General features: G+C 34.3%; 1 long non-coding RNA gene across 1 annotated transcript; it reads left to right on the forward strand.

Annotated features, from left to right (window-relative positions):
- Window positions 1–5,756: 5,756 nt before the first annotated feature.
- LOC143056599 (uncharacterized) lies at window positions 5,757–20,458 on the forward strand. Its single transcript, XR_012972419.1, has 3 exons — window positions 5,757–6,071; window positions 7,188–7,295; window positions 20,344–20,458. It is a non-coding gene; the product is annotated as an uncharacterized LOC143056599 (long non-coding RNA).
- Window positions 20,459–20,910: the final 452 nt, after the last annotated feature.

A 20,910-nucleotide genomic window follows, 5' to 3' on the forward strand; every position in this document is an offset into this window, starting at 1 on the left:
ATGTATATACTTGTAGAAAGAGAATCTTCCATAGATTTGATTTCTAATGGTCATAAGGGTGAAATATAATCCCTTTTGGGTGTAACCATGGCAACAATCTGCATTTCTTAGATACAAAATATAGCAAAAAAGGGGGGTGAACATGTCACAAAAGTCTCCAAAATTTGGTCTAAAGGAAAATTTCAATGAATTACAGTGATACCTTTCCTGAATCCATAGGTTTATATCTATCAAGTGGTCCAAAAAAAATCATATGTCTTCCTGCTCGTTTTTCCATAAAATTGAATTGAAAAGATCGAGCGCAAAATCTTTGTTGATAAACACTACAATAATTTATGGACCTATGAACGGTACGGATAGGAAAATACGGACTGTCAATCATTGAAATGGCCTATAAAACATGTTAAAATCAATCTAAATGTTCATATAAACCCACTAAGAAGGCTATGTTATTCTTCAATTACCTAAAAATCAATTTTATTGTACAAAAACTTTCATATTTAAAAAATTTACAGGGGCCATAATGCGAAACTAAACTTCTAACTGTGTATTGCTACCTTAAGGATTAACATTTTTTTTCCCAATTCCACTTTAAATGGATTTCTGTTTTCTACTAGTTAAAACGAGCATTTTCGCCTGCTAGTTTTTAAAATCGGTTCAGAAATAAATATTTTATGAAGGTTAGCAGTTGACACTGAAATGCAACAAAAAAGTGATTTTATGAAACATGCCATGTCAAAGTGCATTTTCTCCTTTTTTAGTCAACTTTCTAAAACTATACCTTCTAAGACTGTCTTTCCTTGTTTAAAAACCTAAATTAACCTTAACAGTAGACAACTTTTACAAGTTAAAGCTATTTTAAAGCTCTAGAATGTCAATTTTGTTGTGTATTACCATACCAAGGCCTTGGTTAAAATTTAGTCAATACTGAATTTATTTATAACAGCGGGGAAAAAATTGGGCTTAGTCCATGCTAAATTGTGACTTTATACTTGCTAAAATAATAAATTTGATTTAGTCGCATGAAAAAATATAAAGCGTTCCCTTCTAAGGTTTCTACATAACGCGCAATCTTCTTTTCCAAGGGGTAGCCAATAAAGTATCAATTAATAACGGAACCAAGTCTATGTGTCAAAATGTCTATATTGGTTGCTATGGACAATAAACAACAAAACTAACATACATTGTCATACTAAAGGTTGTTTCTTCCTTAGAATTGTATCTATAACCTAAATATCAATAGTTTTGTGGTATGTTTGTCTGAAAAAAAGGCAATTATTTGCTTTGTCAAATGCCATAAGGTAGCAATACACAGTTAGGAAAAAAACTTAAAATTGACACTCATAATTTTTAAACACCCCCTTTCCCCTCCTGTCTAACAAAGAAGGCTTTATATGTGTGTTATGCATGTATATACTTGTAGAAAGAGAATCTTCCATCGATTTGATTTCTAATGGTCATAAGGGTGAAATATAATCCCTTTTGGGTGTAACCATGGCAACAATCTGCATTTCTTAGATACAAAATATAGCAAAAAAGGGGGGTGAACATGTCACAAAAGTCTCCAAAATTTGGTCTAAAGGAAAATTTCAATGAATTACAGTGATACCTTTCCTGAATCCATAGGTTTATATCTATCAAGTGGTCCAAAAAAAATCATATGCCTTCCTGCTCGTTTTTCCATAAAATTGAATTGAAAAGATCGAGCGCAAAATCTTTGTTGATAAACACTACAATAGTTTATGGACCTATGAACGGTACGGATAGGAAAATACGGACTGTCAATCATTGAAATGGCCTATAAAACATGTTAAAATCAATCTAAATGTTCATATAAACCCACTAAGAAGACTATGTTATTCTTCAATTACCTAAAAATCAATTTTATTGTACAAAAACTTTCATATTTAAAAAATTCACAGGGGCCATAATGCGAAACTAAACTTCTAACTGTGTATTGCTACCCTTGCTTTTGCGAAGCGTGGTGAGTTAATAAATCATCATGAATAACTGAATGCAAGCAAACAAACAAAATAGACCTAATTATTTGAAAGAAATTAAGCTTTTTTATGTTTCTATTTGATGTAAAAAAAAGAAAAGCCTTTATCGAATGAAAATTAGAAACTAGAACATTTTCTATGTTGTCAAAATAAATTCCAAATGGATATTTCATTCCATCTCATTTAATTAGAATTGCTCTAAAATGTCCACCATTATCAGATACTACCACAACGGTGATGGTATTGAAATCTGTTACATACACATTCCCCTCATTATCTGTTGTCACACGATGGAAACTTTTATATTTATCATCTTCAACATGTTCAAACTTCCACATTATTTGTCCATTTAACAAGCAGCAGAATACTGATGTATTACTGATACAGACCAAACTGTCTCTGTGGACTGTAATGTTTGATATACTGTCTGAAGGTAAAGATATATGACGTATTACTTTACCTTCTAGGTCCTCCATCTCATGCATGGTATTCCTTTTAAAAAGAACGTATAGCTTATTATCATCATATGATAATTCCAAGCAGCTATGACTGGTTTTGATTGTACTGGTGACGTTACCCGTAGATATATTGGTTAGAAGGATGATTCGGTCAGATGATATTGCCACAGTCTCGCTATATAGAATGAACTATAAGACAGACGAATGTAATGAACATCAGTACCACCTACACTACAAGTGATAATTAGATATAGGAAGATGTGGTGTGAGTGACAATGAGACAACTCTCCATCCAAATAACAATTTATAAAAGTAAACTATTATAGGTCAATGTACGGCCTTCAACACGGAGCCTTGTCTCACACCGAACAAAAAGCTATAAAGGGCCCCAAAATTACTAGTGTAAAACCATTGAAACGGGAAAACCAACAGTATAATCTATATAAAAAACGAGAAACGAGAAACACGTATAAATTACATTAACAAACGACAACTACTGCACATCAGATTCCTGACTTATGACAGTGCAAACATTAGTCGATTTTTACAGTCGGTAAACACTAATGTATTGCCTAATTTGATACAGTGTAATAATTTCGAAATTTTCTATTTCTGACTCTTTAAATTCTAGCTGTTGACGTAAAGTGACAAACAGGAAGGTTGTATCTGACAGGTGTTTGAGCTTCTTCGAATGCTTTCCCTGTGGTTGGTATATTTTCTGAAATACATAAGAAGCTATATTCTTTAAATGATCTCGTCTTGACAAGAAATGAAACATGTGTCACTGGACTAAAGTAAACAACAATTTGGTTGGGTTCGTGTTGCTTATTCTTTAGTTTTCTGTGTAGGTCATGTGTACTATTGTTTGTCTGTTTGTCTTTTTCATTTTTGGCCATGGCGTTGTCAGTGTTTTTTTTTATTTATGAGTTTGACTGTCCCTTTGGTATCTTTCGTACCTCTCTTTCCAAAAGAAGTCTCGTATCACACTGAAAGTAGTTAGATTTGAATAAATGATACATAACTTGCTTTAACTTGTTTGACTTATTCTGAAATAATTTACGAAATGTGCTATTTACATTCAATTGGCTATTCATTAGGTCAATGATGACAAAGGCCATTTGTGATTTCCTCAATATACAAAACACTCACAGTTTTCAGTATCATTTTGTCAAATTTAATTACATTCATAAGTGTACATAAACACGTGAACACGTTTAATATTAATCGTAGTCTGAGTAACAGACATATTATTCTTAAAACATTTGCGGAAATCTATTTCGATATTATTTTTACAGGACAGATCTTTTTAGCATAATAGATATACATATAAAAACTCATGAGACTTTCGTTGGTCATGTCAACAAGATTAGGTTTCTCCCTTGAACCGGCGAAAGTGAAAAAAGCAATCCAGTTGAGATGACCAATGATAATCTCTTTGTCGCTATTTTACCTATGGCGACGTTGTTAATTTCATTGACAACGACATGAGCATCCTTAATTTCTATCGATATTTTTCATATCACTCTACTGTGTTGAGAAAGAAAATTATCAGTCAGTAAGATCAAATGAAAAATTCATAAAATAGCGATAATGATTAAAATCAACTCTCTTTATCGAATTCCAATAATATCAACAACTGTTTAGTCATCTTATTGTTACATCTCCACCTGCGTTTGTCAGAATATAACATAACAAATTAAGAACAAAATAAGCATGCTAATTATCGAATATTGAAACATAAATATTTAGGATAAATTATAAATCAATAAAGAATAATTTCAATAGAGTAAAAATATTCATCAAAACTTTATTAACGAATGAGTAAATCATGATTTAATGATCAATCCGTTCACCAACTGAATCCTTTCTCGATATTTGCCTTTTTTTTTAAATTGCAGTGGCCATAGACTTTTGACTCGTATTTCAAAAACATAAGGAATTAGTTATGCACGTAATTCATTCTCAATTCATTTCGATACAACATCATCGATAAAGTTTGACAGCCCTTTTTTGTTGTTTGACGCAGAGAAGTAACTTTATCGAAATTATCGCACACAAGAGTATTTGACGGTCTTATTTTCATTTTTTGTCTATATAAATATTTACATTTAGACTGAATATTTAACGGCAAAACTGATCACAAAGAATAATAGATCGGTCATTCTTCCCAAGAAAAAGTCGAGAAAATCATTAAAAAAAAAAATTTAGGTGACAATACATTTCAAAAGTTATTTCAAAACAACAAGCGCACATTTCAAAGACCAAATTTATCAAACTCTGTTATCTGAAATATACTTGCAATTTCGCAATGTTTTATGTTGATGAATTATAGAGATAATTGATTAAAAAGTGGAGAAATTGAACTTTCAAAAGATTGTTGATCTCTGCTTTCACATTGATAGAAAAAAATTAAAATAATGTTTATACAAAATCTAAAAACTTTTTTTATTCACTAATGTGTACAGTGTTCCACATAATTCCACGAATGTTTCGAGTACACCTGTCAGGTAAACGTTCAATACAGACATATTGGCATAACGTGAATAAAACAGTTTTAAAGTTATGTGTGTAAAGGTATAAAAATTGAAGATTTATACGTAAACAAAGAAGACTATCCGTTTAACGATTTTTATATATGTTTTGTACAATTAAAAAATAGGTCAATTCGTTTTTGCTTATTGTATTTGCAGTCTTCTCGATCTATTCAAATTGAATGCTTCCATTTTGGATTAGGTCCGTTAGAATTGGCTAAGTAACTATATTTCAAAAGTGTTAATTTTTGCTGTATATCAATCTATTTATTAGAACTTCTCAGAACTAGCTACAAACATTTACAATTATTTGCACGTTCCAGAGAGGTTTGACGCAAGAAGAAAAGAAATTGAAATTTGTACTTATCCACATAGCACCATTTAAACCATTTTCACAATAATCGTCGTCTGCTATGTTAGATGGAGAATGACAACCTTGTATTGATTTTTTTCAACTCAAAACTTTTTTATTGTTACTTTTTACAAGAACTTTTTTCTGTAGATTTATGGCGTCCTCAGTATAACAGTATATCACAACAAACATTGTAAAAACAAAGTTTTCAGTGTTTACCTGCATGGGCGGTAACATTTCCATACTAGATTGCCAACTGTGTTAACAAATTAGGTAGGCACTTAAAGTTAACCATCGAGAGACGTTAACCACCGAGAGTCGGTTTTTAGACCCGCCCAGTGCACCTAAGCACGCCTACTTTTGGAGCTCTTTAGTATGAAGATAAGAAAAATATACGAAATTACGGGACTGTATACCCTGTTTTATCCTTGTTGTTGGTGTTTCTTGCGCATGCGCACAAAGCACGGTGATAGTTACGGTTACTGACTCAGGAACCTTGTATATTATATACGTTTAATAAACTGGATCCTTGTTGTGTTCAGTTATCGATACACTACGATGGAATTACGGACCAGTTTAACATAAACATGGTAAATAGATAGACAGCTGATCATCATAATTGATTAAGAAATAACCTGGAAGAAGAAATGAGTTAACTATTGATTACAACAGAGACGAGAATGCCATCGTGTTTGTTCTGCTAAAAAAAGCAGGAACATTGGAGTTTATGGTTAGATTTTAAATATTTATTGTCTCCAAACTGGGTAAATTTGATATAGTAACACCCCCCCCTTTTTTTTAAATAACTCGAGAACCACACATCTCGCTCGCTTAACAAAGTAACAATAAGAAATAATTATTGTTAGTTTCAAGAATAATTAATCGTCAAAACTTATCCCCTCCCCGACATCAAAGGAAGTTAAATGTATTATCCCAAAATTAGACCAAATTTTTATGATATAAGGACGTCTTGACAGGCTATTATTTTATTTTGTTTTGTTGGGTTTTTTTTTTTGCTTTGACGTCTTCCTCCTGTATGAAAAAAAACATAATAGACCCCCCCCCCCCCTTTCCCCATAATATAGCTTTTTAAGAAGTCATAACTATTTGGACTACCACTGAATATATTTCAGAGAGACTCTTCTCTAAAAAAATGTAAACATGATTTGAGAGAAATCTTTGGAATAGTTTTTTAAATGATTTAATTATTATGTCATGTATATAATTGACATTAACATACTTATAAACTGAGACTACTAGTATAACACATAGTGTTATAGTAGTCTCAGCTATAAACTTTCCATTGTATTGACCAATATGACTAACTCATATGCTCTTTCCCATAAATGTCACAATATCAATATATTACAGAAAAACTGATAGTTTGATGACATTGTTTAAGACTATTGACCTCAGGTCAGCCTAAACTGAGTTTAAAACTGTAATGTATTCATTAAAACAGTTCAAGACATGTACCTTCTGAAATATGATTGCATCAAAATTAAACCTAAGGCATAACATACTTAGTGTGCAGGAAGTGCCACCAAATAAATACTGATTTGTAAAATTAGATGATGATATTTGTGAAGTCAAAGATATTATAGCTAGTTATAACTGGTTTTAGATATAACTCTGAGTAAAAGGTTGATTTATATGTGCTCTTTCATGTTTAGATTATAATTTAAATTTAATCTTTTGAAGTTTTTTTTATAATATTAAGACATTAAAATCACAATTATTTATTTATACAGAAAAAAATAATTTTTGTCCTTTTTTAGTTGAATGACTGTACACAAACATTATACACACATAATTTTGATAATTCTGTAATGTTTTTTTTCTATAGCCCCAGAATGTGACAAAAGACTTATTAATCCAGATTTACAAAAAATAAAAATAGTTCAGCTACCATAAGACTGCTATGACAAAAAATTTGCAGTTTTCAGAATTTGAGGTAAAGTATAGTTAGGAATAGTTTGATTATGCAGATGCTTAGTTTGCCATAAACAATTATGCCCTTGATACAAAAGCAGAGGAAACAAAAAAGTATGAAAATAGTTGAAAAAAGTAATCATTATTACCTAGTCATATACTGTAAATAGAAAAAGAGAAAAGCACTGGTTATGATTTGGTATTTTTAATAGCATTTAATTTATCATTTGTCCATAACTTGGAATATATACTGGATTGAGCTTGACATTTATTTAATATCATTGACACATGGTTGCAAGAAATGAAAGATGGTAATTTAAACCTAGCAATTTTATTAAGATTTAAAAAAAAGCTTTTGATTTGGTAGAATATGACTTTCTTTGTTTAAAGCTCGACATGTATGGATTTAGTGAGACTACTGTTAGTTTTTTTAAGTCGTACCTGAATAACAAAAGGTATACATTTGTAATGTTAACTCTGAACAACAACATGTAAAATTTGGTGTTCCCCAATGTTCTATACCTTGTCCTCTATTGTTTGTGCTATTTATAAATGACCTTCCCTTATGCATTAAAAATTGTGAAACAGACCTATATCGTTGTATATGCTGATGACACCACTATTCATAAATCAGGGGGAAACATCTAGAAAATATAAATGATGATGTTCAAGAAGATTTATACAGGGTTGAAGAGTGGTGTAAAATGAATAACATGTTCATAGATGCAAATGAAACAACATGTTTGATTACTGGAACAAAGCAGAAACTATTCAGACTTTTCAGTCAAACTTGATAATAAATTAAAGTATTACAAAATTCTTCATGTGAAAAAATATTAGTTTCAAAATTGACAGCCCACTAAGTAACTGGAGAAATCAAATTGACCAAGGTTGCGCTAATATATCATCCAGAATATACCATCTTTCTTAAATACATTTTTTTTTATATAACTGCAAGAAAACATAATACAATGGGTGTTCTGCCCTTAATTGACTACTGTTGTATTATTTGGGATGAATGTAAAAATTGAGGGATAACAAGAATTTTAAAAATCCAAAAAAAGGGCAGCATGATAAATTCTAGATGCAGATCCGTTATCTCTCTTGGTATATAGGAGCACTATATTCTATGTTAACCTCCGCCAGTAGGTATAAACAAATACTGGTGATAGACGGTATATAGGAGCACTAAATTGTATGTTAACCACCGACGGTAAGTATAGACAAATACTGTTGATAGACGGTATATAGGAGCACTATATTGTATGTTAACTACCGACGGTAGGTATAGACAAATACTGTTGATAGACGGTATATAGGAGCACTATATTGTATGTTAACTACCGACACTAGGTATAGACAAATACTGTTGATAGACGGTATATGGGAGCACTATATTGTATGTTAACCACCGACGGTAGGTATAGACAAATACTGTTGATAGACAGTACATAGGAGCACTATATTGTATGTTAACCACCGACGGTAGGTATAGACAAATACTGTTGATAGACGGTATATAGAAGCACTATATTGTATGTTAACTACCGACAGTAGGTATAGACAAATACTGTTTATAGACGGTATATGGGAGCATCATATTGTATGTTAACCAACGACGGTAGGTATAGACATATACTGTTGATAGATGGTATATAGGAGCACTATATTGTATGTTAACTACCGACAGTAAGTATAGACAAATACTGTTGATAGACGGTATATGGGAGCACTATATTGTATGTTAACCACTGATGGTAGGTATAGACAAATACTGGTGATAGACGGTATATAGGAGCACTATATTGTATCTTAACCACTGACGGTAGGTATAGCCAAATACTGGTGATAGACGGTATATAGGAGCACTATATTGTATGTTAACCACCGACGGTAGGTATAGACAAATACTGTTGATAAACGGTATATAGGAGCACTATATTGTATGTTAACTACCGACAGTAGGTATAGACAAATACTGTTGATAGACGGTATATAGGAGCACTATATTGTATGTTAACCATCGACGGTAGGTATAGACAAATACTGTTGATAGATGGTAAATAGGAGCACTATATTGTATGTTAACTACCGACGGTAGGTATAGACAAATACTGTTGATAGACAGTATATAGGAGCACTATATTATATGTTAACTACCGACAGTAGGTATAGACACATACTGTTGATACAAGGTATATAGGAGCACTATATTGTATGTTAACTACCGACGATAGGTATAGACAAATACTGTTGATAGACGGTATATTGGAGCACTATTTTGTATGTTAACCACCGACGGTAGGTATAGACATATACTGTTCATAGATGGTATATAGGAGCACTATATTGTATATTAACTACCGACAGTAGGTATAGACAAATACTGTTGATAGACGGTTTATGGGAGCACTATATTGTATGTTAACCACCGACGGTACGTATAGACAAATTCTGTTGATAGACGGTATATAGGAGCACTATATTGTATGTTAACCACCGATGGTAGGTATAGACAAATACTGTTGATAGACGGTATATAGGAGCACTTTATTGTATGTTAACTACCGACGGAAGGTATAGATAAATACTGTTGATAGACGGTATATAGGAGCACTATATTGTATGTTAACTACCGACACTAGGTATAGACAAATACTGTTGATAAACGGTATATGGGAGCACTATATTGTATGTTAACCACCGACGGTAGGTATAGACAAATACTGTTGATAGACGGTTTATGGGAGCACTATATTGTATGTTAACCACCGACGGTAGGTATAGACATATACTGTTGATAGACGGTATATAGAAGCACTATATTGTATGTTAACTACCGACAGTAGGTATAGACAAATACTGTTGATAGACGGTTTATGGGAGCACTTTATTGTATGTTAACCACCGACGGTAGGTATAGACATATACTGTTGATAGACGGTATATAGGAGCACTATATTGTATGTTAACCACTGACGGTAGGTATAGACAAATACTGTTGATCGACGGTATATAGGAGCTGACGGTAGGTATAGACAAATACTGTTGATCGACGGTATATAGGATCACTATATTGTATGTTAACTACCGACGGTAGGTATAGACAAATACTGTTGATAGACGGTATTTAGGAGCACTATATTGTATGTTAACTACCGACAGTAGGTATAGACAAATACTGTTGATAAACGGTATATGGGAGCACTATGTTGTATGTTAACCACCGGCGGTAGGTATAGACAAATACTGTTGATAGACGGTATATACATTGTAGGAGCACTATATTGTATGTTAACCACCGACGGTAGGTATAGAAAAATACTGTTGATAGACGGTATATAGAAGCATTATATTGTATGTTAACTACCGACAGTAGGTATAGACAAATACTGTTGATAGACGGTATATAGGAGCATTATATTGTATGTTAACCATCGACGGTAGGTATAGACATATACTGTTGATAGATGGTATATAGGAGCACTATATTGTATGTTAACCACTGACGGTAGGTATAGCCAAATACTGTTGATAGACGGTATATAGGAGCACTATATCTTATGTTAACCACCGACGGTAGGTATAGACAAATACTGGTGATAGACGGTATATAGGAGCAACTACCGACAGTAGGTATAGACAGATACTGTTGATAGACGGTATCAAAGAGCACTATATTGTATGTAAACCAGCGACGGTAGGTATAGACAAATACTGTTGATCAACGGTATATAGGAGCAATATATTGTATGTTAACTACCGACGGTAGGTATAGACAAATACTGTTGATAGACGGTATATAGAAGCACTATATTGTATGTTAACTACCGACAGTAGGTATAGACAAATACTGTTGATAGACGGTTGATGGGAGCACTATATTGTATGTTAACCACCGACGGTAGGTATAGACATATACTGTTGATAGACGGTATATAGGAGCACTATATTGTATGTTAACCACTGACGGTAGGTATAGACAAATACTGTTGATAGACGGTATATAGGAGCACTATATTGTATGTTAACTACCGACGGTAGGTATAGACAAATACTGTTGATAGACGGTATTTAGGAGCACTATATTGTATGTTAACTACCGACAGTAGGTATAGACAAATACTGTTGATAGACGGTATATGGGAGCTCTATGTTGTATGTTAACCACCGACGGTAGGTATAGACAAATACTGTTGATAGACGGTATATAGGAGCACTATATTGTATGTTAACTACCGACAGTAGGTATAGACAAATACTGTTGATAGACGGTTTATGGGAGCACTATATTGTATGTTAACCACCGACGGTAGGTATAGACAAATTCTGTTGATAGACGGTATATAGGAGCACTATATTGTATGTTAACCACCGACGGTAGGTATAGACAGATACTGTTGATAGACGGTATATAGGAGCACTATATTGTATGTTAACTACCGACGGTAGGTATAGACAAATACTGTTGATAGACGGTATATAGGAGCACTATATTATATGTTAACTACCGACAGCAGGTATAGACAAATACTGTTGATAGACGGTATATAGGAGCACTATATTGTATGTTAACAACCGACGGTAGGTATAGACAAATACTGTTGATAGACAGTATATAGGAGCACTATATTGTTTGTTAACTACCGACAGTAGGTATAGACAAATACTGTTGATACACGGTATATAGGAGCACTATATTGTATGTTAACTACCGACAGTAGGTATAGACAAATACTGTTGATAGACGGTATGTAGGAACACTATATTGTATGTTAACCACCGACGGTAGGTATAGAAAAATACTGTTCATAAATGGTATATAGGAGCACTATATTGTATGTTAACTACCGACAGTAGGTATAGTCAAATACTGTTGATAGACAGTATATAGGAGCACTATATTTATGTTAACTACCGACAGTAGGTATAGACACATACTGTTGATACACGGTATATAGGAGCACTATATTGTATGTTAACTACCGACGGTAGGTATAGACAAATACTGTTGATAGACTGTATATGGGAGCACTATATTGTATGTTAACCACCGACGGTAGGTATAGACATATACTGTTGATAGATGGTATATAGGAGCACTATATTGTATGTTAACTACCGATAGTAGGTATAGACAAATACTGTTGATACACGGTATATAGGAGCACTATATTGTATGTTAACTACCGACGGTAGGTATAGACAAATACTGTTGATAGACGGTATATAGGAGCACTATATTGTATGTTAACCACCGACGGTAGGTATAGACAAATACTGTTGATAGACGGTTTATGGGAGCACTATATTGTATGTTAACCACCGACGGTAGGTATAGACATATACTGTTGATAGACGGTATATAGAGGCACTATATTGTATATTAACTACCGACAGTAGGTATAGACAAATACTGTTGATAGACGGTTTATGGGAGCACTTTATTGTATGTTAACCACCGACCATAGGTATAGACATATACTGTTGATAGACGGTATATAGGAGCACTATATTGTATGTTAACTACCGACGGTAGGTATAGACAAATACTGTTGATAGACAGTATATAGGAGCACTATATTATATGTTAACTACCGACAGTAGGTATAGACACATACTGTTGATACAAGGTATATAGGAGCACTATATTGTATGTTAACTACCGACGATAGGTATAGACAAATACTGTTGATAGACGGTATATTGGAGCACTATTTTGTATGTTAACCACCGACGGTAGGTATAGACATATACTGTTCATAGATGGTATATAGGAGCACTATATTGTATATTAACTACCGACAGTAGGTATAGACAAATACTGTTGATAGACGGTTTATGGGAGCACTATATTGTATGTTAACCACCGACGGTACGTATAGACAAATTCTGTTGATAGACGGTATATAGGAGCACTATATTGTATGTTAACCACCGATGGTAGGTATAGACAAATACTGTTGATAGACGGTATATAGGAGCACTTTATTGTATGTTAACTACCGACGGAAGGTATAGACAAATACTGTTGATAGACGGTATATAGGAGCACTATATTGTATGTTAACTACCGACACTAGGTATAGACAAATACTGTTGATAAACGGTATATGGGAGCACTATATTGTATGTTAACCACCGACGGTAGGTATAGACAAATACTGTTGATAGACGGTTTATGGGAGCACTATATTGTATGTTAACCACCGACGGTAGGTATAGACATATACTGTTGATAGACGGTATATAGAAGCACTATATTGTATGTTAACTACCGACAGTAGGTATAGACAAATACTGTTGATAGATGGTTTATGGGAGCACTTTATTGTATGTTAACCACCGACGGTAGGTATAGACATATACTGTTGATAGACGGTATATAGGAGCACTATATTGTATGTTAACCACTGACGGTAGGTATAGACAAATACTGTTGATCGACGGTATATAGGAGCTGACGGTAGGTATAGACAAATACTGTTGATCGACGGTATATAGGATCACTATATTGTATGTTAACTACCGACGGTAGGTATAGACAAATACTGTTGATAGACGGTATTTAGGAGCACTATATTGTATGTTAACTACCGACAGTAGGTATAGACAAATACTGTTGATAAACGGTATATGGGAGCACTATGTTGTATGTTAACCACCGGCGGTAGGTATAGACAAATACTGTTGATAGACGGTATATACATTGTAGGAGCACTATATTGTATGTTAACCACCGACGGTAGGTATAGACAAATACTGTTGATAGACGGTATATAGAAGCATTATATTGTATGTTAACTACCGACAGTAGGTATAGACAAATACTGTTGATAGACGGTATATAGGAGCATTATATTGTATGTTAACCATCGACGGTAGGTATAGACATATACTGTTGATAGATGGTATATAGGAGCACTATATTGTATGTTAACCACTGACGGTAGGTATAGCCAAATACTGTTGATAGACGGTATATAGGAGCACTATATCTTATGTTAACCACCGACGGTAGGTATAGACAAATACTGGTGATAGACGGTATATAGGAGCAACTACCGACAGTAGGTATAGACAGATACTGTTGATAGACGGTATCAAAGAGCACTATATTGTATGTAAACCAGCGACGGTAGGTATAGACAAATACTGTTGATCAACGGTATATAGGAGCAATATATTGTATGTTAACTACCGACGGTAGGTATAGACAAATACTGTTGATAGACGGTATATAGAAGCACTATATTGTATGTTAACTACCGACAGTAGGTATAGACAAATACTGTTGATAGACGGTTGATGGGAGCACTATATTGTATGTTAACCACCGACGGTAGGTATAGACATATACTGTTGATAGACGGTATATAGGAGCACTATATTGTATGTTAACCACTGACGGTAGGTATAGACAAATACTGTTGATAGACGGTATATAGGAGCACTATATTGTATGTTAACTACCGACGGTAGGTATAGACAAATACTGTTGATAGACGGTATTTAGGAGCACTATATTGTATGTTAACTACCGACAGTAGGTATAGACAAATACTGTTGATAGACGGTATATGGGAGCTCTATGTTGTATGTTAACAACCGACGGTAGGTATAGACAAATACTGTTGATAGACGGTATATACATTGTAGGAGCACTATATTGTATGTTAACTACCGACAGTAGGTATAGACAAATACTGTTGATAGACGGTTTATGGGAGCACTATATTGTATGTTAACCACCGACGGTAGGTATAGACAAATTCTGTTGATAGACGGTATATAGGAGCACTATATTGTATGTTAACCACCGACGGTAGGTATAGACAGATACTGTTGATAGACGGTATATAGGAGCACTATATTGTATGTTAACTACCGACGGTAGGTATAGACAAATACTGTTGATAGACGGTATATAGGAGCACTATATTATATGTTAACTACCGACAGCAGGTATAGACAAATACTGTTGATAGACGGTATATAGGAGCACTATATTGTATGTTAACAACCGACGGTAGGTATAGACAAATACTGTTGATAGACAGTATATAGGAGCACTATATTGTATGTTAACTACCGACAGTAGGTATAGACAAATACTGTTGATACACGGTATATAGGAGCACTATATTATATGTTAACTACCGACAGTAGGTATAGACAAATACTGTTGATAGACGGTATGTAGGAACACTATATTGTATGTTAACCACCGACGGTAGGTATAGAAAAATACTGTTCATAGATGGTATATAGGAGCACTATATTGTATGTTAACTACCGACGGTAGGTATAGTCAAATACTGTTGATAGACAGTATATAGGAGCACTATATTGTATGTTAACTACCGACAGTAGGTATAGACACATACTGTTGATACACGGTATATAGGAGCACTATATTGTATGTTAACTACCGACGGTAGGTATAGACAAATACTGTTGATAGACTGTATATGGGAGCACTATATTGTATGTTAACCACCGACGGTAGGTATAGACATATACTGTTGATAGATGGTATATAGGAGCACTATATTGTATGTTAACTACCGATAGTAGGTATAGACAAATACTGTTGATACACGGTATATAGGAGCACTATATTGTATGTTAACTACCGACGGTAGGTATAGACAAATACTGTTGATAGACGGTATATAGGAGCACTATATTGTATGTTAACCACCGACGGTAGGTATAGACAAATACTGTTGATAGACGGTTTATGGGAGCACTATATTGTATGTTAACCACCGACGGTAGGTATAGACATATACTGTTGATAGACGGTATATAGAGGCACTATATTGTATGTTAACTACCTACAGTAGGTATAGACAAATACTGTTGATAGACGGTTTATGGGAGCACTTTATTGTATGTTAACCACCGACGGTAGGTATAGACATATACTGTTGATAGACGGTATATAGGAGCACTATATTGTATGTTAACCACTGACGGTAGGTATAGACAAATACTGTTGATCGACGGTATATAGGAGCTGACGGTAGGTATAGACAAATACTGTTGATCGACGGTATATAGGATCACTGTATTGTATGTTAACTACCGACGGTAGGTATAGACAAATACTGTTGATAGACGGTATTTAGGAGCACTATATTGTATGTTAACTACCGACAGTAGGTATAGACAAATACTGTTGATAAACGGTATATGGGAGCACTATATTGTATGTTAACCACCGGCGGTAGGTATAGACAAATACTGTTGATAGACGGTATATACATTGTAGGAGCACTATATTCTATGTTAACCACCGACGGTAGGTATAGACAAATACTGTTGATAGACGGTATATAGAAGCACTATATTGTATGTTAACTACCGACAGTAGGTATAGACAAATACTGTTGATAGACGGTATATAGGAGCATTATATTGTATGTTAACCACCGACGGTAGGTATAGACATATACTGTTGATAGATGGTATATAGGAGCACTATATTGTATGTTAACCACTGACGGTAGGTATAGCCAAATACTGTTGATAGACGTTATATAGGAGCACTATATCTTATGTTAACCACCGACGGTAGGTATAGACAAATACTGGTGATAGACGGTATATAGGAGCAACTACCGACAGTAGGTATAGACAGATACTGTTGATAGACGGTATCAAAGAGCACTATATTGTATGTAAACCAGCGACGGTAGGTATAGACAAATACTGTTGATCAACGGTATATAGGAGCAATATATTGTATGTTAACTACCGACGGTAGGTATAGACAAATACTGTTGATCAACGGTATATAGGAGCAATATATTGTATGTTAACTACCGACAGTAGGTATAGACAAATACTGTTGATAGACGGTTGATGGGAGCACTATATTGTATGTTAACCACCGACGGTAGGTATAGACATATACTGTTGATAGACGGTATATAGGAGCACTATATTGTATGTTAACCACTGACGGTAGGTATAGACAAATACTGTTGATAGACGGTATATAGGAGCACTATATTGTATGTTAACTACCGACGGTAGGTATAGACAAATACTGTTGATAGACGGTATTTAGGAGCACTATATTGTATGTTAACTACCGACAGTAGGTATAGACAAATACTGTTGATAGACGGTATATGGGAGCTCTATGTTGTATGTTAACCACCGACGGTAGGTATAGACAAATACTGTTTATAGACGGTATATAGGAGCACTATATTGTATGTTAACAACCGACGGTAGGTATAGACAAATACTGTTGATAGACAGTATATAGGAGCACTATATTGTATGTTAACTACCGACAGTAGGTATAGACAAATACTGTTGATACACGGTATATAGGAGCACTATATTATATGTTAACTACCGACAGTAGGTATAGACAAATACTGTTGATAGACGGTATGTAGGAACACTATATTGTATGTTAACCACCGACGGTAGGTATAGAAAAATACTGTTCATAGATGGTATATAGGAGCACTATATTGTATGTTAACTACCGACGGTAGGTATAGTCAAATACTGTTGATAGACAGTATATAGGAGCACTATATTGTATGTTAACTACCGACAGTAGGTATAGACACATACTGTTGATACACGGTATATAGGAGCACTATATTGTATGTTAACTACCGACGGTAGGTATAGACAAATACTGTTGATAGACTGTATATGGGAGCACTATATTGTATGTTAACCACCGACGGTAGGTATAGACATATACTGTTGATAGATGGTATATAGGAGCACTATATTGTATGTTAACTACCGATAGTAGGTATAGACAAATACTGTTGATACACGGTATATAGGAGCACTATATTGTATGTTAACTACCGACGGTAGGTATAGACAAATACTGTTGATAGACGGTATATAGGAGCACTATATTGTATGTTAACCATCGACGGTAGGTATAGACAAATACTGTTGATAGACGGTTTATGGGAGCACTATATTGTATGTTAACCACCGACGGTAGGTATAGACATATACTGTTGATAGACGGTATATAGAGGCACTATATTGTATGTTAACTACCTACAGTAGGTATAGACAAATACTGTTGATAGACGGTTTATGGGAGCACTTTATTGTATGTTAACCACCGACGGTAGGTATAGACATATACTGTTGATAGACGGTATATAGGAGCACTATATTGTATGTTAACCACTGACGGTAGGTATAGACAAATACTGTTGATCGACGGTATATAGGAGCTGACGGTAGGTATAGACAAATACTGTTGATCGACGGTATATAGGATCACTGTATTGTATGTTAACTACCGACGGTAGGTATAGACAAATACTGTTGATAGACGGTATTTAGGAGCACTATATTGTATGTTAACTACCGACAGTAGGTATAGACAAATACTGTTGATAAACGGTATATGGGAGCACTATGTTGTATGTTAACCACCGGCGGTAGGTATAGACAAATACTGTTGATAGACGGTATATACATTGTAGGAGCACTATATTCTATGTTAACCACCGACGGTAGGTATAGACAAATACTGTTGATAGACGGTATATAGAAGCACTATATTGTATGTTAACTACCGACAGTAGGTATAGACAAATACTGTTGATAGACGGTATATAGGAGCATTATATTGTATGTTAACCACCGACGGTAGGTATAGACATATACTGTTGATAGATGGTATATAGGAGCACTATATTGTATGTTAACCACTGACGGTAGGTATAGCCAAATACTGTTGATAGACGTTATATAGGAGCACTATATCTTATGTTAACCACCGACGGTAGGTATAGACAAATACTGGTGATAGACGGTATATAGGAGCAACTACCGACAGTAGGTATAGACAGATACTGTTGATAGACGGTATCAAAGAGCACTATATTGTATGTAAACCAGCGACGGTAGGTATAGACAAATACTGTTGATCAACGGTATATAGGAGCAATATATTGTATGTTAACTACCGACGGTAGGTATAGACAAATACTGTTGATCAACGGTATATAGGAGCAATATATTGTATGTTAACTACCGACAGTAGGTATAGACAAATACTGTTGATAGACGGTTGATGGGAGCACTATATTGTATGTTAACCACCGACGGTAGGTATAGACATATACTGTTGATAGACGGTATATAGGAGCACTATATTGTATGTTAACCACTGACGGTAGGTATAGACAAATACTGTTGATAGACGGTATATAGGAGCACTATATTGTATGTTAACTACCGACGGTAGGTATAGACAAATACTGTTGATAGACGGTATTTAGGAGCACTATATTGTATGTTAACTACCGACAGTAGGTATAGACAAATACTGTTGATAGACGGTATATGGGAGCTCTATGTTGTATGTTAACCACCGACGGTAGGTATAGACAAATACTGTTTATAGACGGTATATGGGAGCATCATATTGTATGTTAACCAACGACGGTAGGTATAGACATATACTGTTGATAGATGGTATATAGGAGCACTATATTGTATGTTAACTACCGACAGTAAGTATAGACAAATACTGTTGATAGACGGTATATGGGAGCTCTATGTTGTATGTTAACCACCGACGGTAGGTATAGACAAATACTGGTGATAGACGGTATATAGGAGCACTTTATTGCATGTTAACCACCGACGGTAGGTATAGACAAATACTGTTGATAGACGGTATATAGGAGGACTGTATTGTATGTTAACCACCGACGGTAGGTATAGACACATACTGTTGATATACGGTATATAGGAGTATTGTATTTTATGTCAAACATCGACGATAGGTATGGACAAAATCCGACAAATACTGTATACAGACAGTGTATAGAAGTACTGTATTGTATGGTAAACACTGACGGTTGGTATGGACAATTTCTGTATCATGCATCAATTGTAAATAAAAGTATCATGTGAGTGACACAGTCTCATTGAAGCCTCTAGTGTTAATATTATTAATGTGGAGATCTGGTCTAATTTATCATTTTCTCTATTACATGCATGATAACTGCAACAATTGAATTGAAATAAAAGTGATAATATTTCTATTGTAGGTTATCAAGATTTAGTGTTTCCATACAAGTGACAAAGATTGAACAACAAAAACATCTCAAACTTTACAGGACAGAGTAGACTTTTTTCACTGTGCTTAGTTTTGTCTTTATGTCTTTAGAAATTATGATACCTTTGAAAAAACCAATAAAATATGGAATAACATTTATTTCTATCTTATACAGTGGAGTGAAGAAATAAGGGGTCATTGAAAACATAAGAATATATTGCTATCATATATGCAGATCAGCAGCCCATACATTTGCTATAGCACATAAATATGGGACCAATAATTTCAAGTTGCCTTTTAAAAAAGACCTTATTAATGTTATACGAGATACCACCAAAGACCACTAGGTGTTGATCAAATGATATTGTAAATAAGAGGGTTGTCCAAAATATTTCCAACAGCTGTTGTTTGATATACACTACCTTAATCAAACCACAATGGTAAAAAAACAGTTTTGGTCAGTCTTAAAAGAAGCAAATATAATTTAGAAAAAGTGCAAATATAATTTAGAAAAAGTGCAAGTTGATAAAAACTACAAATAACTGCCAGTCCTAAATGT

The sequence above is a fragment of the Mytilus galloprovincialis genome, chromosome 13, assembly GCF_965363235.1.
Source record: "Mytilus galloprovincialis chromosome 13, xbMytGall1.hap1.1, whole genome shotgun sequence".
Classification (NCBI taxonomy): domain Eukaryota; kingdom Metazoa; phylum Mollusca; class Bivalvia; order Mytilida; family Mytilidae; genus Mytilus; species Mytilus galloprovincialis.